The sequence below is a fragment of the Pelodiscus sinensis genome, chromosome 9 (assembly GCF_052426305.1).
Source record: "Pelodiscus sinensis isolate ZL-2025 chromosome 9, ASM5242630v1, whole genome shotgun sequence".
NCBI lineage: Eukaryota > Metazoa > Chordata > Testudines > Trionychidae > Pelodiscus > Pelodiscus sinensis.
Window position 1 is genome coordinate 59,595,093 of NC_143060.1, and position 14,755 is coordinate 59,609,847.

The 14,755-nt window shown below is 43.9% G+C and overlaps 1 long non-coding RNA gene across 1 annotated transcript; it reads right to left on the minus strand.

Moving 5' to 3' along the window:
• Window positions 1-11,378: 11,378 nt before the first annotated feature.
• LOC149523949 (uncharacterized) lies at window positions 11,379-12,611 on the minus strand. The gene is made up of 2 exons (XR_016350303.1): window positions 12,240-12,611; window positions 11,379-11,556 (listed from the first exon to the last, which is right to left on the minus strand). It is a non-coding gene; the product is annotated as an uncharacterized LOC149523949 (long non-coding RNA).
• Between the last annotated feature and the right edge of the window lie 2,144 nt (window positions 12,612-14,755).

The window sequence follows — 14,755 nt, forward strand, 5'->3', positions numbered from 1 at the left end:
CTTAGCACTGGTTTCAACCTTTAACTAACCAGAACACAGATTCTTTCTGACTGCTAGCACTGGTGTGAGCCGAACATGAGATATAGGCACAAAAACATGTCTTCATCCCTGCAAGCCTGTCATGTCTGCTTTTGCATGCTGATGTCAAAAGGGGAATGTATCAAAGTCAGAGCTTGAGTTTGAGCATTCTGCTCTGGTAGGACAAGCCCATGTTTCACCGTTCATAAGAAGATGCACTTTTCTTCATTGTCTTGTCAGTTAGCAGGAGAGGTTGATTCAATGGCGGTCTTGTTTCAGTCTGGTGAGATTCAAGGTCCACTCCAAAGCCAAAAATATGCCTAGAGAGACTCCTCTATTATCAAGCTTTTACTTTACTGACTGTCATATTGGTAAAAAATGAACTGTGGATTTTCCATAAAGCTAATTGTGTCTCATACTGAAGGCTTTATTTGAAATGTCTTTTATGCAGGATATATTTAAGAGCCTTTAATCTTCCGGGGCGTGAGGTTTTTAGTATTCAGTCCTCTATTGGTTTATCAACTTACTGCGCTACTAAAGCTGTCTGAATAATAGGGGTTTCAATGACATGTCAAGAGCACTGATTAGTGAAGTGGATTATCAGCCACAAAATGAGTTAAAATCATTTCCTTTTAGACTTCCTGCCTGAGAATTGAATTTCACCTTCAAAGGGGAAGAGAGCCACAGTTTCAGGCGTATCTATGGTGTCACCAGCACCTTTTCACTCCTCTCCTTGTGGGTGCCCATTGGAGGGAAAAAGAAAAGAAAAGGAAAATTTTTCACTGACAATTGCAACCTGCCCGCGCCACGTCTCCACATAAACCACATATAGTTAGATCAAATGTGCTTTCTCAAAGTGACTTTCTTGTGGGGTATTTTTTTGCTCCCCTTCAAAATGTATCCCAGCCCTAACACACACACACGCATGTGAGGAGTAAGGAAACACACACACACACACACACACACATACACGCACACAGAGTAAGGAAACAGGCCTTGGCCTACTCACCCCACAGAGTGTCTTGCTCTGATTGAAGAGGGCTTGAAAGGATTTTCTGCACAGCTAACAAGAGAATGCAGATACTATCTGAACCTAGGTACACAACCACCTACACCTTCTGTCTACCAACAACTCAAAGGAACGTACCAGCTGAAGTGGCAGGAAGAGCAGTGCTGTGTTCTCTAGCAGGAGATGATATCCCAAACCAGAATCTATTTTGGATATTTCTAGAGTCCTCATGATCATAGGACCTGAGCACCTCACAAGCTATGATGTATGTATCCTTACAGCACCCCAACAAGTAAAGAAGGACTATTACCCCCTGTTGTATAGACAAGGACCTAAAGCACAGAGATGCTTGCTCAAGGTCACACCACCCAGAGTAGGGAACTGAACCAGAGCGCCCTGTATGCCAAGCTAACACCTAACCTGGTCCTGTTCTTCCTTGAATACTCCCTGTCCAGCCTTGATTTATCTGTGGTGCCCTATGTATATTGTGGAATCCTAGCATTTCCCAAAGGTTCATTCTCCTTCCCCCAGCATTTTCCCATAATGGCCTAACCACTGGGGACAGCATTCCTCTCAGTGGGCTAACCATTTTGACTACAAGATCCTTGACTCAGTGATTATTTCTTCCATTTCCTACCAAAAACTATGGATTGAGAGCACATACAAGTTCCAGGTAAGGGTAAAACCCCCAGATAACATCATCATCTGTGGAATAGTTAGTTTATCTCAAAATTATAAACTCAGGTAATTTCAGAATTAAAGTTGCATTTACATGTATCAATGTTAAAGTAAGAAATGCACAGTTAAGGTATCCAGACAACTTTCATTCTGCCCTGTAGTGACCCCATGTAATAACCACACAATTATGATTAAGGCATTTTTGTGTCTTTGGATTAAGATGAGATTACACCGATTTTAATAGGAGAAATTAGAGAGGGACAAGATTTCATTTAAATGTAACTGTACGGAAAGCTTGAAATGTTTGGGTACGTCTAAACTGCAAGCTTATTTTGGAAAAAGCTATTCCAGAAGAGATCTTTTGAAATAGCTTATTTCAAAATAGAGCGTCCACACTACAGGGAAGCCTCAAAATTAGTCTGAGGCAGGCTCCCCTAATGTGGACATGCTATCTCAATTTAGAGCCCCAGGAGGCACTGGGGAGGAATAACTGAGAATGGCCCTGGTAAGGAGCTATTTCGACATAGCAGAAGTAGAGCATCCACACACACCCTTTTCCAAAAGAGCTTTTCAGAAGAGGCATTATTCCTTGTGGAATGAGGTTTACCAGCATCAGAAAAAGCCCTCCTTTATTTCGATTTTCTTTCAAAATAATGCAATGGCTATGTGGTATTATTTTTTAAATAATTAAAAACAAATAGTATTGTTTTTCCAGAACAAGGGCTGTTATTCCAGAATAATAGCGCAGTGTAGACATGCCCTTTGCATTATTCTCTTGTTAAGATTATTCAGGACAAAAATCAAAAACAAAACAAAACCCTGAAACAGGTATTGTATTTCTTAAAGTATGCAGCTTTCAATTAATTATAATTTAGACTAAGAAATGGAATTACTTAAAAAAATCCTAGAAAATCCAATCCGTACTCCGCAATAAATGCTATAGATCTGGGGAGGAGATGTTTTACATGAAAAATACAGCAAAGGTTGATTCCCTTCAAGTGCAAACCAGACAACTAACCTTAATTGTGGACCAGATTTTCTGTAATGTTCAGTGCAGCTACAGAACCAGGCACAATGCTGGTGCTCAGTAAGAATAATTCCTTTCAGCAGCTTGAAAATGTAATTGGGACAAGGAAGCAGCTTCTTAAAATGGAAAATTGAAAACTATTCAGCTTTTTATGGACTCCATGCAGAGCTGTGGCCTTGAAAGGGACAACCCAAAGACATTATGAGTATGGTGGCTGAACAAGCACTCAAAAACCCCAAGCACACAATAGAAAGCTTATGAGGTGTGTCCATAAAAACTGATATTATAAAAACAGTCAGCATCAGAGCTCCAATTGAGAGAAGAAGTGAAACAGTCAACATATTTTCACAAGCACTGCGTTCCTCACACAGACATTTTGTACTAGAAGATTAATTCTTTCCTGGATCAACTTAATTTACCACAGCTCGGAGATGCTGAGAGGTCTGCACTGCTGACTACTTGTCGCAATTTCGGAGGAAGCCTTTAACACTGCAGAAAACAGCAGTTAAAAAAAATGGGAAAGTTTGTTCCAACTTTGCCTTAGCCCAAATAACCCTTAGCTTTTTGCTCTATTTAGTATCATTGAATGGGACCAGCTTTACACCACAAGGGTGCATCTATACTGCACCCTAGGTCAAAATAAGATACGGAATTTTGATCTTATTTCAAAATAGTTTATTTTGTAATTTTGAAATAACCCACTATTCCGAAATGTCTCTTATAGGGACGTCAGAATATCGAGCCCATTATATTTTGAAATAACAGCAAGCTTGTTAAGACGCGGGATAGCTATTTTGGGATACCTCCAGTATCGTGAAATAGCGCTGCAGTGTAGTCGTAGCCCTAGAGACATCCCTTGAAGGTACATATATAGACCCTGTTACCTCACAATGCTTATTTCACCACAACCCTAGGAGATAGAACAGGGCTATTATACCTTCCTGACCTGAGACACAGAGACTACGTGAGCTACACAGGAAATCCATGGTAGATCCAGGAATTGAACCCAGAGCACTCTAACTTCTGGGCAAGCTTACCTATCAGACTGGAGTCCACTGAACATAACACAGGCAGTGACAGTACAAGTTTTCCATGAATACAACATACCAGCCCTCAGCTGGAGGGGCATTTTTCACAGCAAGAAGAATATGACAGTTTAGTCTCTTCTCTGTTGTAATGCTTATCATATGGAGCACACTGACACACTTCACCAGCCTGCAGAAAGTGATGACTGATGTGAATTAGAACCAGAGCTCTAGAAATTAAAGGAATCATAACGTGCTACCTCAGATGTCCACACCTAGGCTACGTCTACACAGCTTCCCTCTTCCACAAAAGCCTATGCAAATGAAGTGCAGATTAGCACATTAATTATGCAAATGAAGTGCAGATTCGCACATTGCTGCACTTCATTCGCATAATTAATTAGGAGCTGTTTTGCGCAAGAAGGTGCCGTCTACACAGTGCCATTTTGTGCAAAAAGCCCCTCTTGTGCAAGAGCCATTCTTCCTGAGAAAATGAGGAAGAACGGCTCTTGAGCAAAACCTCTTGCGCAAAACCAGCTCCTAATTAATTATGCAAATGAAGCACAGCAATATGCTAATCTGAGCTTCATTTCCATACACTTTTGTGGAAGAAGGAAGCTGTGTAGACATAGTTTTAGAGGGCTAGTTATTTCCTTCAGTCTTTCTCTGTGCCCAAGAATATAGCTCAGATTATTCCTGTGCAGACCTATAAATCTAGGTAAGTTGAGCAATGGGTTATAGAACCTCACATAATTCCTAAGGAAGCCAGAATTAGATCTGTGAAGAGACTTTAGTAAATAAATGAATCACAGTTTGTGGGCCAACTTTCATCTGATTAAATAGTAGGCTGCTCTTGCCTCTTGGGATGTCCTGGAAAGCCAGTCCCATATCCTAGACAGTCCTGATAAGGACTTGAACAAATGTAATAGAGGCCATCTCAAAAAGAATTAACTCCAGGTTTTAATACAAGACCTTCATTGAAATCAAGCCTCTAGTGAAGCTCATGGGATTTTTGCCATTGACTTAATGGGATCAGAACATAGACCAATGGTTCATCTAGCCCAGTACCCTGTCTTCTAACAGTGGCCAATGACAGATGCTTCAGAGGAAATTAACAGAACAGGGAAATTATTGAATGATCTATCCCATCATTTGCTCCCAGCTTCTGGCAGTTGGAGGTTTAAGGACACCTGGAGCATGAGGATGCATCCCTGACCATCTTGGCCAATAGTCATTGATGGACCTATCCTCAAATGAACCAATCTAATTTTTCTTTTGAACCCACTTTTACATATGGCCTTCACAACATCTCCTGGCAAGGAGTTCCACAGGTTGACAGTCTATTGTGTGAAGTAGCACGTCTCTAAATTTGTATTACACCTGCTGCCTGTTAATTTCATGGAGTGTTTCCTGGTTCTTGTGTTCTGTGAAGGGGTAAATGACACTTCCCCATTCACTTTTTCAACTCCATTCACAATTTTATAGATTTCTATTATAACCCTTAGTTGTCTAAGCTGAACAGCCTCAGTCTTTTTAATTTCTCCTCAAATGGAGCTGTTCTTTACCCCTAATAATTTTTGTTGCCCTTCTCTATACTTTTCCCAGTCCTCATTTTTTGATGGGGTAACCAGAACTGCATGCAATAAGCAAAGTATGAGCACACCATGGATTTATTTAGTGACAGTATGATATTTTCTGTCTTATTATCCATCTCTTCTGTAAGGGTTCCTAACATTGTTTGCTTTGACGACTGCTACTGCATATTGAGCAAATATTTTCAGAGACCTTTCCACAATGACTCCACGATCTTTCTTGATTGGGAACAGCTCATTTAGACCCATCATTGCAAAAGACGTCTGTGCTCTGAACACAGAGTGCATGAATTTGCAAGCATATGCTTGTAGAGGTCCACTTTCAAAGGCTGTGCTGCGACCAGAAATAGCAGCAACTCTTTCATCCTAAGCTCATCTTGACAGAGAAGAATGAGCAAAATAAAAATTTGCCAGCTCTACGTTGCCTCTGCTTTAGGCAGTTCCCTGAGGGGCCACTCAACTCCTTTTATGGCTACTGAAGCAGTCTAAAGGGTCCATAGCAGAGGCCAAAACCTGTCAAAATTACTCCCTGATAGTTGCTTGATGTGGTCTGCTCTGCCACAAGGTTAGCCCTTTAGCAATTGTTGAATTTTGTTCCACTTGTGCTCATTGAATCTGACATCTTAAAAAGTTAAATTTTGACATCCCAATGCCTTATTCTATGCGGACTGGATTTATAGGCTTTGGTTTTGTTTAGATGTCACAACAACATAGGCCAAGAGCAATGAGAACACAGAACCTGTTCCTACTATCTATCTTATTGGAACCAGTAGTGAGTGTCATTCTAGAGGTCTTCCAGAGAGACTAGCTCTCTGCATTTAACCAGTTTTGTTGCGCCTTAATTTTTAAGGATGAGCAAGTGTCAGAGGGTTTTGAACTTTGAAATGTTGCATTGCAAAATTCACTAGGGAAGGACAGTTGGTTGCTGGGGTTCTGTGAACAAGGGGAATCGCTTATTTATTAGCTCTGAACAAGGAATCCAATTTCTCTCAATTTAAATGTCTTCAGGTGAAAGGTTTTCCCTCCTCTCACCCAGCGCAATGGAACTGACAATGTGAAAGCATGACACAGACTTGTGAATATCAACCTCTCCCTTTCACACACATCCTCCCCTCCCCCCCCCCCCCCAGCTCTCATTTGTGTCTCTCCTGCTTTCTTCTCAGGCACTCCCATCCTTTCACTGCCTAACATTCTCACACTGGCACATGGGAAAGGGGAGGAAAAAGTCAGAACACATTCCCACATACATACCTTGGCTGTGAACCGTGGGCACAGAATTAGATCATGCTATACAAGGCTGAACTGCTCTGTGAATTCTGTTTCAATATTCATTGTCAAGCGATTTACAGATTCAGTTAGGGCTTGACCCAAAGCCCTGAAGCATGAAGGCCATAATTCACTGGACGTGCATCTACACGGCACCTTTAGCTCGAAATAAGCTTCATAATTTGAGCTATGCAAATTATGTGGCTTATTTCGAGTTAATTTCAAAATAGCTCATTTTGTAATTTCAAAATAAACTGCTATTCTGAAACGTTGTAATCCGCATGGAATGAGGTTTACAAGGAATTCGGAGTAGCGAGCCTATTCTAATTTGAAATAACAGGCGTGCGTCAAAGATGCAGAATAGCTATTTTGGGATACGAGAAGTATCCCAAAATAGCGCTGCAGTGTAGATGTACCCTAAGGCTACGTCTACACTGCAAGGTTTTTGCGCAAAAGCCCATGGAGCATCTGCACCTCAAATGTGCTTTTCCACAAGGAAATCAAGAGTAAAACTTCCTTTTGCGAGGCATAACTCCCTTTTGTGCAAGAGTTCTTGTGCAAAAAGGCAAGTGTGGATGCTCCAGAGGGGTTTCTTGCGCAAGAAACCCCTATGGGAAAAAGCACAGGTGCTCTGATGGCTATTCTGTGAATGGCAATCAGAGCTTTCTTGCGCAAGAGCGTCCATGCAGTGTGGACGCTCTCTTGCGCAAAAGCACATGGCTTTTGCGATGTGCTTTGAGGTGTGGACATGCTCTTGTCAAGAAGTTTTGCACAAGTCAGGAGGGAGGATCAGCAGAGTCATTACATTGGCCCCGCACTACTGGAGGAGTTGATCCTTCTATGCTTGGGTATGGTCCAACCCTATTCTCATTGAAGTCAATATAAAAGGTTTCTACTAACATAAATGGGGGAGGGGGCTTAGAATTGGGCCCAAAATATCCATCTGAAATGATTAGGAACATGCTTAGGCCCCTAATTATTTTTAAAAATATCAGCCTACCTGAAATTCAGCCTGTTTTCTCCAAATGTCACTAGTGCAGGGTTTTCAAGAACATCCCCTTTTATGTTAATAGCACTGAGACAGAAAAGTTAGATAAACATCATAAAATACTCTCGCTGGACCATAACACTCTTGTATGAATCCAGAAACCTGACACACAAAAGCCAAAACAGAGAGAGAAAGAAAAAGCCCAGGCTGCTCCTGAAGACAGAAAAGCACAGCTCACCCCAGCTTGCTTTAAGCTGGCTCTTTCTGGACCGCAGACGATCAGGCTCAGATACTTCCTTGAAAGCTCCTTAGCTTGCAAGCAGGGCCAGGAAACCCCTTATGATTTAAGGTGGGAGCTTGTAAATGATCCTTATCAATAGCCTTGTTTTCTAAGCTATGTTCCGGGATAGACTACAGTAGAAGAACTCCAATGCCTGCACAAGAATCAAAGCATCTCTTCTCCTGGGCAGTCCAGTCCTGCATCTTATTAGCACTGCATTTACAGGCCACTCCGACTCCACCTTTTTCCTCATTCGGCTGCTCTTCCTTCTTTTGAAGTCATTTGCTTCCAGACACATGTTATCCAGCCCTCCCTGTCCATGAGACATACACCTGTTTGGCAATTGTCAATGATTTTGCAACACAAAATGCAATTTTTGCAAAATCAAAGTCTTCTGTGGGGAAAACTGATTTTGCTGAAAATCTTTTTTCCCCCCCCATTAGGAAAATCAAAATTAAATAATTTTGGGTTGTTTCAACCAGAGGTAACATCTTAATGCTTTAACTAATCTCAAAGATTTTGTTTCGAAGCAGTTCAACAAAACATTAAACTGCATTTCCCTTCCAGCGCACCACCTTCTCTACACTGGCGGAGAAAATCAATGCAAGATGTGCAACTCCATCACATGGTATAGCTGTAGTCGATGTAGCTTGCATCAGTTTTCTGGGGTGGCCCCGCAATAGGAGGTCAATGGGAGAAACGCTCCATCAACTTTCCTTACTCCTCGCTGTCACAAGGAATGTCCTCGCCAACATGCGTGTCCTTAGCATTCAATTTAGTGTTCTATACTAGACCCACAGTATTGAACCCTGGTAGATTATTCATCAGAGCTTTGATCCTCTGCTAAGTGGAGACATGGCTGGAGTTGTTCAGGCCACTTTTGGCTTCTGTGGGCCAGGATCCATGGAGGATTACACCTTCCCATAATGAAAAACAGGATTTCCTATCACTGAAGTTTAATAGTGCACTGACTTGAAAGCAGTTCAGTTGAATAAACCAAAACTAAACAACTTAAGTTTGGGGAATATCAAACTGGTTTCACCGGCAACTCAACAGCCATAAACCATCCAAGATCACCGCATCATGAGCTCCTCACAGCTTCCTCAGCCTCATCTTGCAAGTGGTTCTTTTAATCCTCTGGTGTCTTTTGCTAAGGTTCAGCTGTGGCTTTTAGCCAGAGCCTGGTGCTAGGGCTGCATTAACCAAACCACAGCCCTGGGAACCCTGGCAGGGTCTGTTGGTGGAATGGAAGGAGAGCGGGGTCATGACCTGGCCTGCTCGTTCCCCTCTTTGGCATGGTTTGTGACCCAGGTGGTGCTAGGACGGAGCTGGCCCTGTGTGCAGGAGCGTGCGGGGATGGTGCCTGGTGCCTGATGGGGAGGTTTCTTGCACCCTTTTCCACCATGCTATGCTAAAACCAAGGGCTGTGTCTAGACTGGCAAGTTTTTCCGCAAAATCATCTGCTTTTGTGGAAAAACTTGCCAGCTGTCTACATGAAAATGGTGATCGGGGCTTTTTTGCGGAAAAGTGCGTCAAGATTGGCCACAGACACTTTTCTGCAAAAAGTGCTTTTGCAGAAAGAGTCCTGCCAATCTAGACCCGCTTTTCCGAAAATGCTTTTAACGGAAAACTTTTCTGTTAAAAGCATTTCCAGAAAATCATGCCAGTGTAGACGTAACCAAGAAGTGCTTTGTGAAAATGGAAACTGGTTCGATTAACCTGAATCCCTTTTTATGGGTTGTCATTAGGCTTTTGCCATGTAAACTGGAGTCTATACAGAGAGCTGCAAAATTCCTTCTTTGCCCACGCAGTGGACGTCAGATGACCTCAGACTGTGCTTCCTTTACACGGAGGCCATCCTTGAACCAGTATCCTCAAACTGCCATGTCCTCTCCTCCAGCCCATTGAGGAGAACGTGTCTGCAGGATTAAGACGCTTTGGTGACAAGCACCAGTATGAGAATTGAGACAGAGATAGAGAAAGGGTAAAAGAAATACAGAGACTCATCTACAGGTTCAACCTCTAAAAACTGGGACCCTCTGGGATAGACCATGGATGTTCATGGACCAGAGAGCCACAATGGACGGGACTCAAGTGACAGGAGGGTCTGCAGCCAGGAGCCCTGCTGGGGCCGGGAGTCTGACCAGGGCCAGTGACAGTGAGGCTAGCAGTCCAGCTGGGGCCAGTGGCCAGCAACCTAGTGGGGCCAGGCAACCTGAGTGGGGCTGGTGCCTGAGCAGAACCAGTGGCAATGGTGTGGGTAGCTTGGCAGGGGCTAGAAGTCGAGCCAGCAGCCAGGGCAGGAAGGGTGGCTGATGGGCCAGTAGCCAGGGCTGAGGGAGTCAATTAAGGGGCCAGTAGGTGGGGTCAGGAGCAGAGTCTGGCGGGAGGGTGTGGCAGGCAGGTGTGTCTCAGAATTGACCTCCCCTGGTTCAGCAAACTCCCTTGTTTGGGACCAGTCAGGTCCCAAGGGTGCCAGACCAGGGCAATCTAACCTGTACCACAGCATTTCCAAAACAAGTGACAGTTTGGGGAATATTGCTGTAGCCCCTACGGAAGCATCTTCCTCCTCTCTGCTTCTTCTTCCTTATTATCAAGTGTAACTGGATGACTGAGGACTACAAAGAGAGGAATATTATTCTAGTAGTGGTTTGCATCTGAGCCAGTGTCTGAAAGGGGTTATCAATCAGCTAGCACCTCCTGGAAGCCATCGTCCCAGCTCTGTTTAGCACCGTTATTGGCAGCACTAATCGAGATGTGAAGGCTGATGGGAACATGGAGGCTGAACGTTCTCCGAGAAGCAACGCCTCCAGAAAGGGGCCGACGCCTGTGAGGAAGACAACACAGTGCACAGAGTCCACTGCCTGAACTTTGCGTTGACAAAAATATTTGCCACTGATCTAAATACCAAAGCACTTTACAAGGAACAGCTTTCCCCATTTCACAGATGTAGAAACAGACTCACTCGTGAGGCCACGGCTACACTGCCATTTTTTTGCGGAAGAGGATATGCAAATCACGCTCACATTTGCATATCTTCTTCCGATTCTTTTTACGGAAGAGGTTTTGCCAATAAAAAGTCCCGTGTAGATAGGCCATTTGTCAGAACTCCCTCCCCCCCCCCTTTTGCAAGATCCCTTATTCCTCAAAAATCGAGGTTTACAGGAGTGCTATTTGCTCTTCCGCCAAAAAACAGCTGTCTAGCCATAGCCTAGTCACATGGCAGATTAGCTATGAAGGAACTGGGATGAGTCCTCTGACTGCCAGAGGAGCATCCTATCCACCACACGCCTCAGTCTCCAGGGCTCTAAGGATAGAAAAAAGTCACTGAAAATGCTAAAGGAACAAAAATCAATCTGTTATTGAATTAGCTTTGAAAAAGCCCAAACCCATCAGTGCCCCTGTGCAAAAAGGATCATATTTGCTAACTATTTCAAATGCAGTGCATCATTTGTTCATCATTGCCTATAATTAAGGACACTATCTGACCCCAAGAACATGGCACAGACTTCATTAAGTGCATCACATGGGCCTTCTATTAGATTGGTGATGTATACGCGCCTTGGGCTGCATTCAGAGAGGCAAGAAGCAGGAGAGTTCTGTCTGGTTGTTCAGATTTCTCCTGTCCTCAATACTTGCTGTCGGGCAGCCTTCAAAAAAATCTTCTGATCTGCTGAGAAAAGATGGACTAGTCAGGGCCAGACTTCTTAATCTTCCAAGTACTGAATTCCAGAGTACTATCCATCGATGTCACTGTGCAAGAGTTCTGTGGACCCAGTCTTGCAAGAGACTTTGTGACACTTTCATATACTTTTGATCATCTGGTTTATTTCAGGCTGAACATGAGCTATGTTAGAAAGAGTCACGGACAAATCTCCATAATCTCAGCTCACAGTCCTGGGAGCAGCTGGTGATCCCTGCAGTTTAGAATCTGAAGTTTGTGACTCTTACCTACTGACGGACATAATGCTCTCGACTTCCCCTCCTTTGCATCTGCATATCATCCCCTCCCCTCACTTTACATACAATCCCATTCATATTTCTGCAACCACATGTTAAGTATATTTTGGCCCCAATCCTGAAAGCTGCTCCATGCCCACATCAGCTTGAAGAATGTGGCCCTTATTTTGCACCATCGGCCCGGTCATCTGCACTCTGCCCACAAATCCATCTCACCCAAGACTACTAACATTCCAAGCCTCTGAGCAGACTCAAGTAGCCACTCGCTGATCAAAATAAAAATCAAGTTTTCAGAGACTGATTCCTCCTTCCCAAGGGAAACCACAGTTCCCCCCTTGCCCTTTGCTCTGAAGTCCAGGAAGGGTTAGGCCCTATCATGTTTTTAAGGTCTGATACCTTATGCTGATGTCCATTCCCTGGTAGTAGAACCTCGTTCTGGGAATTAGCTCTGGCTCATTTCATGCCCTCCTCAGCTGGTATTTCTCCATTGTCCTCTCATCCTGCAGACTCCTCCTGCTCCAAAAACCCCTGCCTCCTCTTCAAGACTTGGCCCTATGACTGGGTCACCCACACTACTTTTTCCTGGGCTGATGCAACAATGTCTTTCAGGGACAAACCATTCCAGAGAGTCCACTGTCTGGCCTATTCCATGTCCCCAGTGGCTAGAGGGGGAATAAATGAACCAGAAAGGGGCCTGTGTTCCTAAGCAATCCTATAGCCAGTCAAACAAGTCTCCTTTATCCCAATCGTTGCTGTGTATCTCTAGCATCCTGGTCTGATATCAACGTTCCAGCCTCTGTGAGGTCACAATCTCAGCAATTGTAGCATGCCAGGCTAAAGTCTCATAGACTCATAGACTTTAAGGTCAGAAGGGACCATTATGATCATCTAGTCTGACCCCCTGCACAGTGCAGGCCACAGAATCTCACCCACCCCTCTTAGAATAATCCTCTAATCTATGTCTCAGATATTGAAGCCTTCAAATACTTTGAAGGCCCCAAGATGCAGAGAATCTTCCAGCTGTGATCTGTGCCCCATGCTACAGAGGAAGGCAGAAAACCTTCAAGTCAAGGCTGAAGCTCCAGGTTACTACTGTCTTTGTACTTCTAGTTTGCTAGTGCCCCTGCAAAGGATGGACCACTGTGACTTCACTGACTCAATTTCTCTAGCTTGCTAAGTGATATCAAGGCAGGGGATCAGATTCATTCACTGGCTCAGTGTCTCCATTTAACTGGGGTTCTTTCTAGGCAGAAGCCTTTTTGAGAGCTAGCTTTAGCTTGGGCCCACTAGCTTGCTGGTCTGAAGTGCGGGCACAGGTTTCACTGAGGATGTATTTATATTAAAATGAAAAAAAAGTAGTGTTTTTAAAAAATGCTTTAAAAAAATGTAGAGCCAATTGATTCTGACTACATTTGTGATTCGCTATGAAAAATGCTCTTCAGAGACCTAACAGGTAATACTTCGGCTGAGCTTGGTTATCAGCAAAACAGTATGATACAGGAAAGAAAGACTTAATACATCGTCTATCCATCCGGGAAGCAGATTCTTGCAATATGTTCAGTTCACCTTACACAACTGGTGCTCAAAAAACAGCCCCCAAATCACTGGTATTTATAGGATGGTTGTTTACAAGTTAGGAAGCACTTTATACTCCATGTACAGCCCAGCCCTCAGTTGGGATCAGTTTCTTAACTTACTGTCCTGAACCTTCCTATCTGTGTTTTGGATACTAGGACCTCGGGTATGGGCCCATGAAATTATCTCCCCATCTTGTACCTGGGCGGTACATTAAATGTATTCTCCCTTTGACAGTTTTCCTATCAGCAGTCTGGTTCTGGTCTCTTGGCGGGGGTGGATCTAGTGATGGGCAACTGGCTCATTTCTTTCACTCTAGACGCATGTTGTAAAGGAGAGCCCTCATTACTCATTCAGTGCCTGGGGGAAGCATACCCAGGGTCCTTTGGTGTGGCAGTAACGGAACCACGCGACACAGTGCAGTGAGCAAACTTGTTTGGCCTTTCTTGGCCCTCGGGGGACTGTGAAGCAGTGCAAGCAGGAGGCACAAATCCATGCCCACCCCACGCGGTGCTTATGTGAACAGCTGACAAACTGGGCTCACGTGAGCCTGGTACCTCCTGACAGGCAGCTCCCATTCCAGCCCCCACAGTCCAGTCAAGGGCGTTTGTGTGTGGACAAGCCTAAGGAGCTTCATTGGTTACAAAGGCCATTTCCCCTCTGGATAGCCACGTTTCCACATCAACTGCTGGGAAGGAGCCACATCCACCCTGATCTGATTAGCCTCATTAACACAAGCATCCTCTTTCTTCTGTTGTCGTAATACACACACACACACACACACACACACACACACACACACACACACACACACACACTGCATCTTTAACCAAGAGGAGGCTAGAGTACCAGTGTGGGCTCCCCAATGCTGGGAGAGACCCTAAGCCTCGAGGGACAGATCCAGGCAACCCTGGGGCTGCATCTGACCCCCGGGCCTTAGGTGCCATAGAACCTCACCCGATTCCAGCATCAAGGCTAGCTCTTATGCCTAACACTATGGTGCATTATTTTTGAACTAGCTCACGGCTGGATTGTTTTCCCAAAAGTGTCATGTTAACTTTGAACTGTCAAGATTGCCAATATTTTTATGTGTGGAGGAAACAATACTCCCTTAAGGATTTCCCTCTGACGTAGCTGAGAGATACAGAAAATTTTAATATAATTTCTTTCTTCCCGGAAGCATTTTCTAGTGTTTCTTCCACTTTAGTTTTTAATGTCTTTTCTTAAAAGATCCCTCACTGTTGCATATAAATAGCTTCCAGTTTTCTATGCTTTGTGCAGCAAGTGCTTTCTGTTTGTTTCAGTTTGACAGATGAGAAGAGAGGCTAGAGATGGTC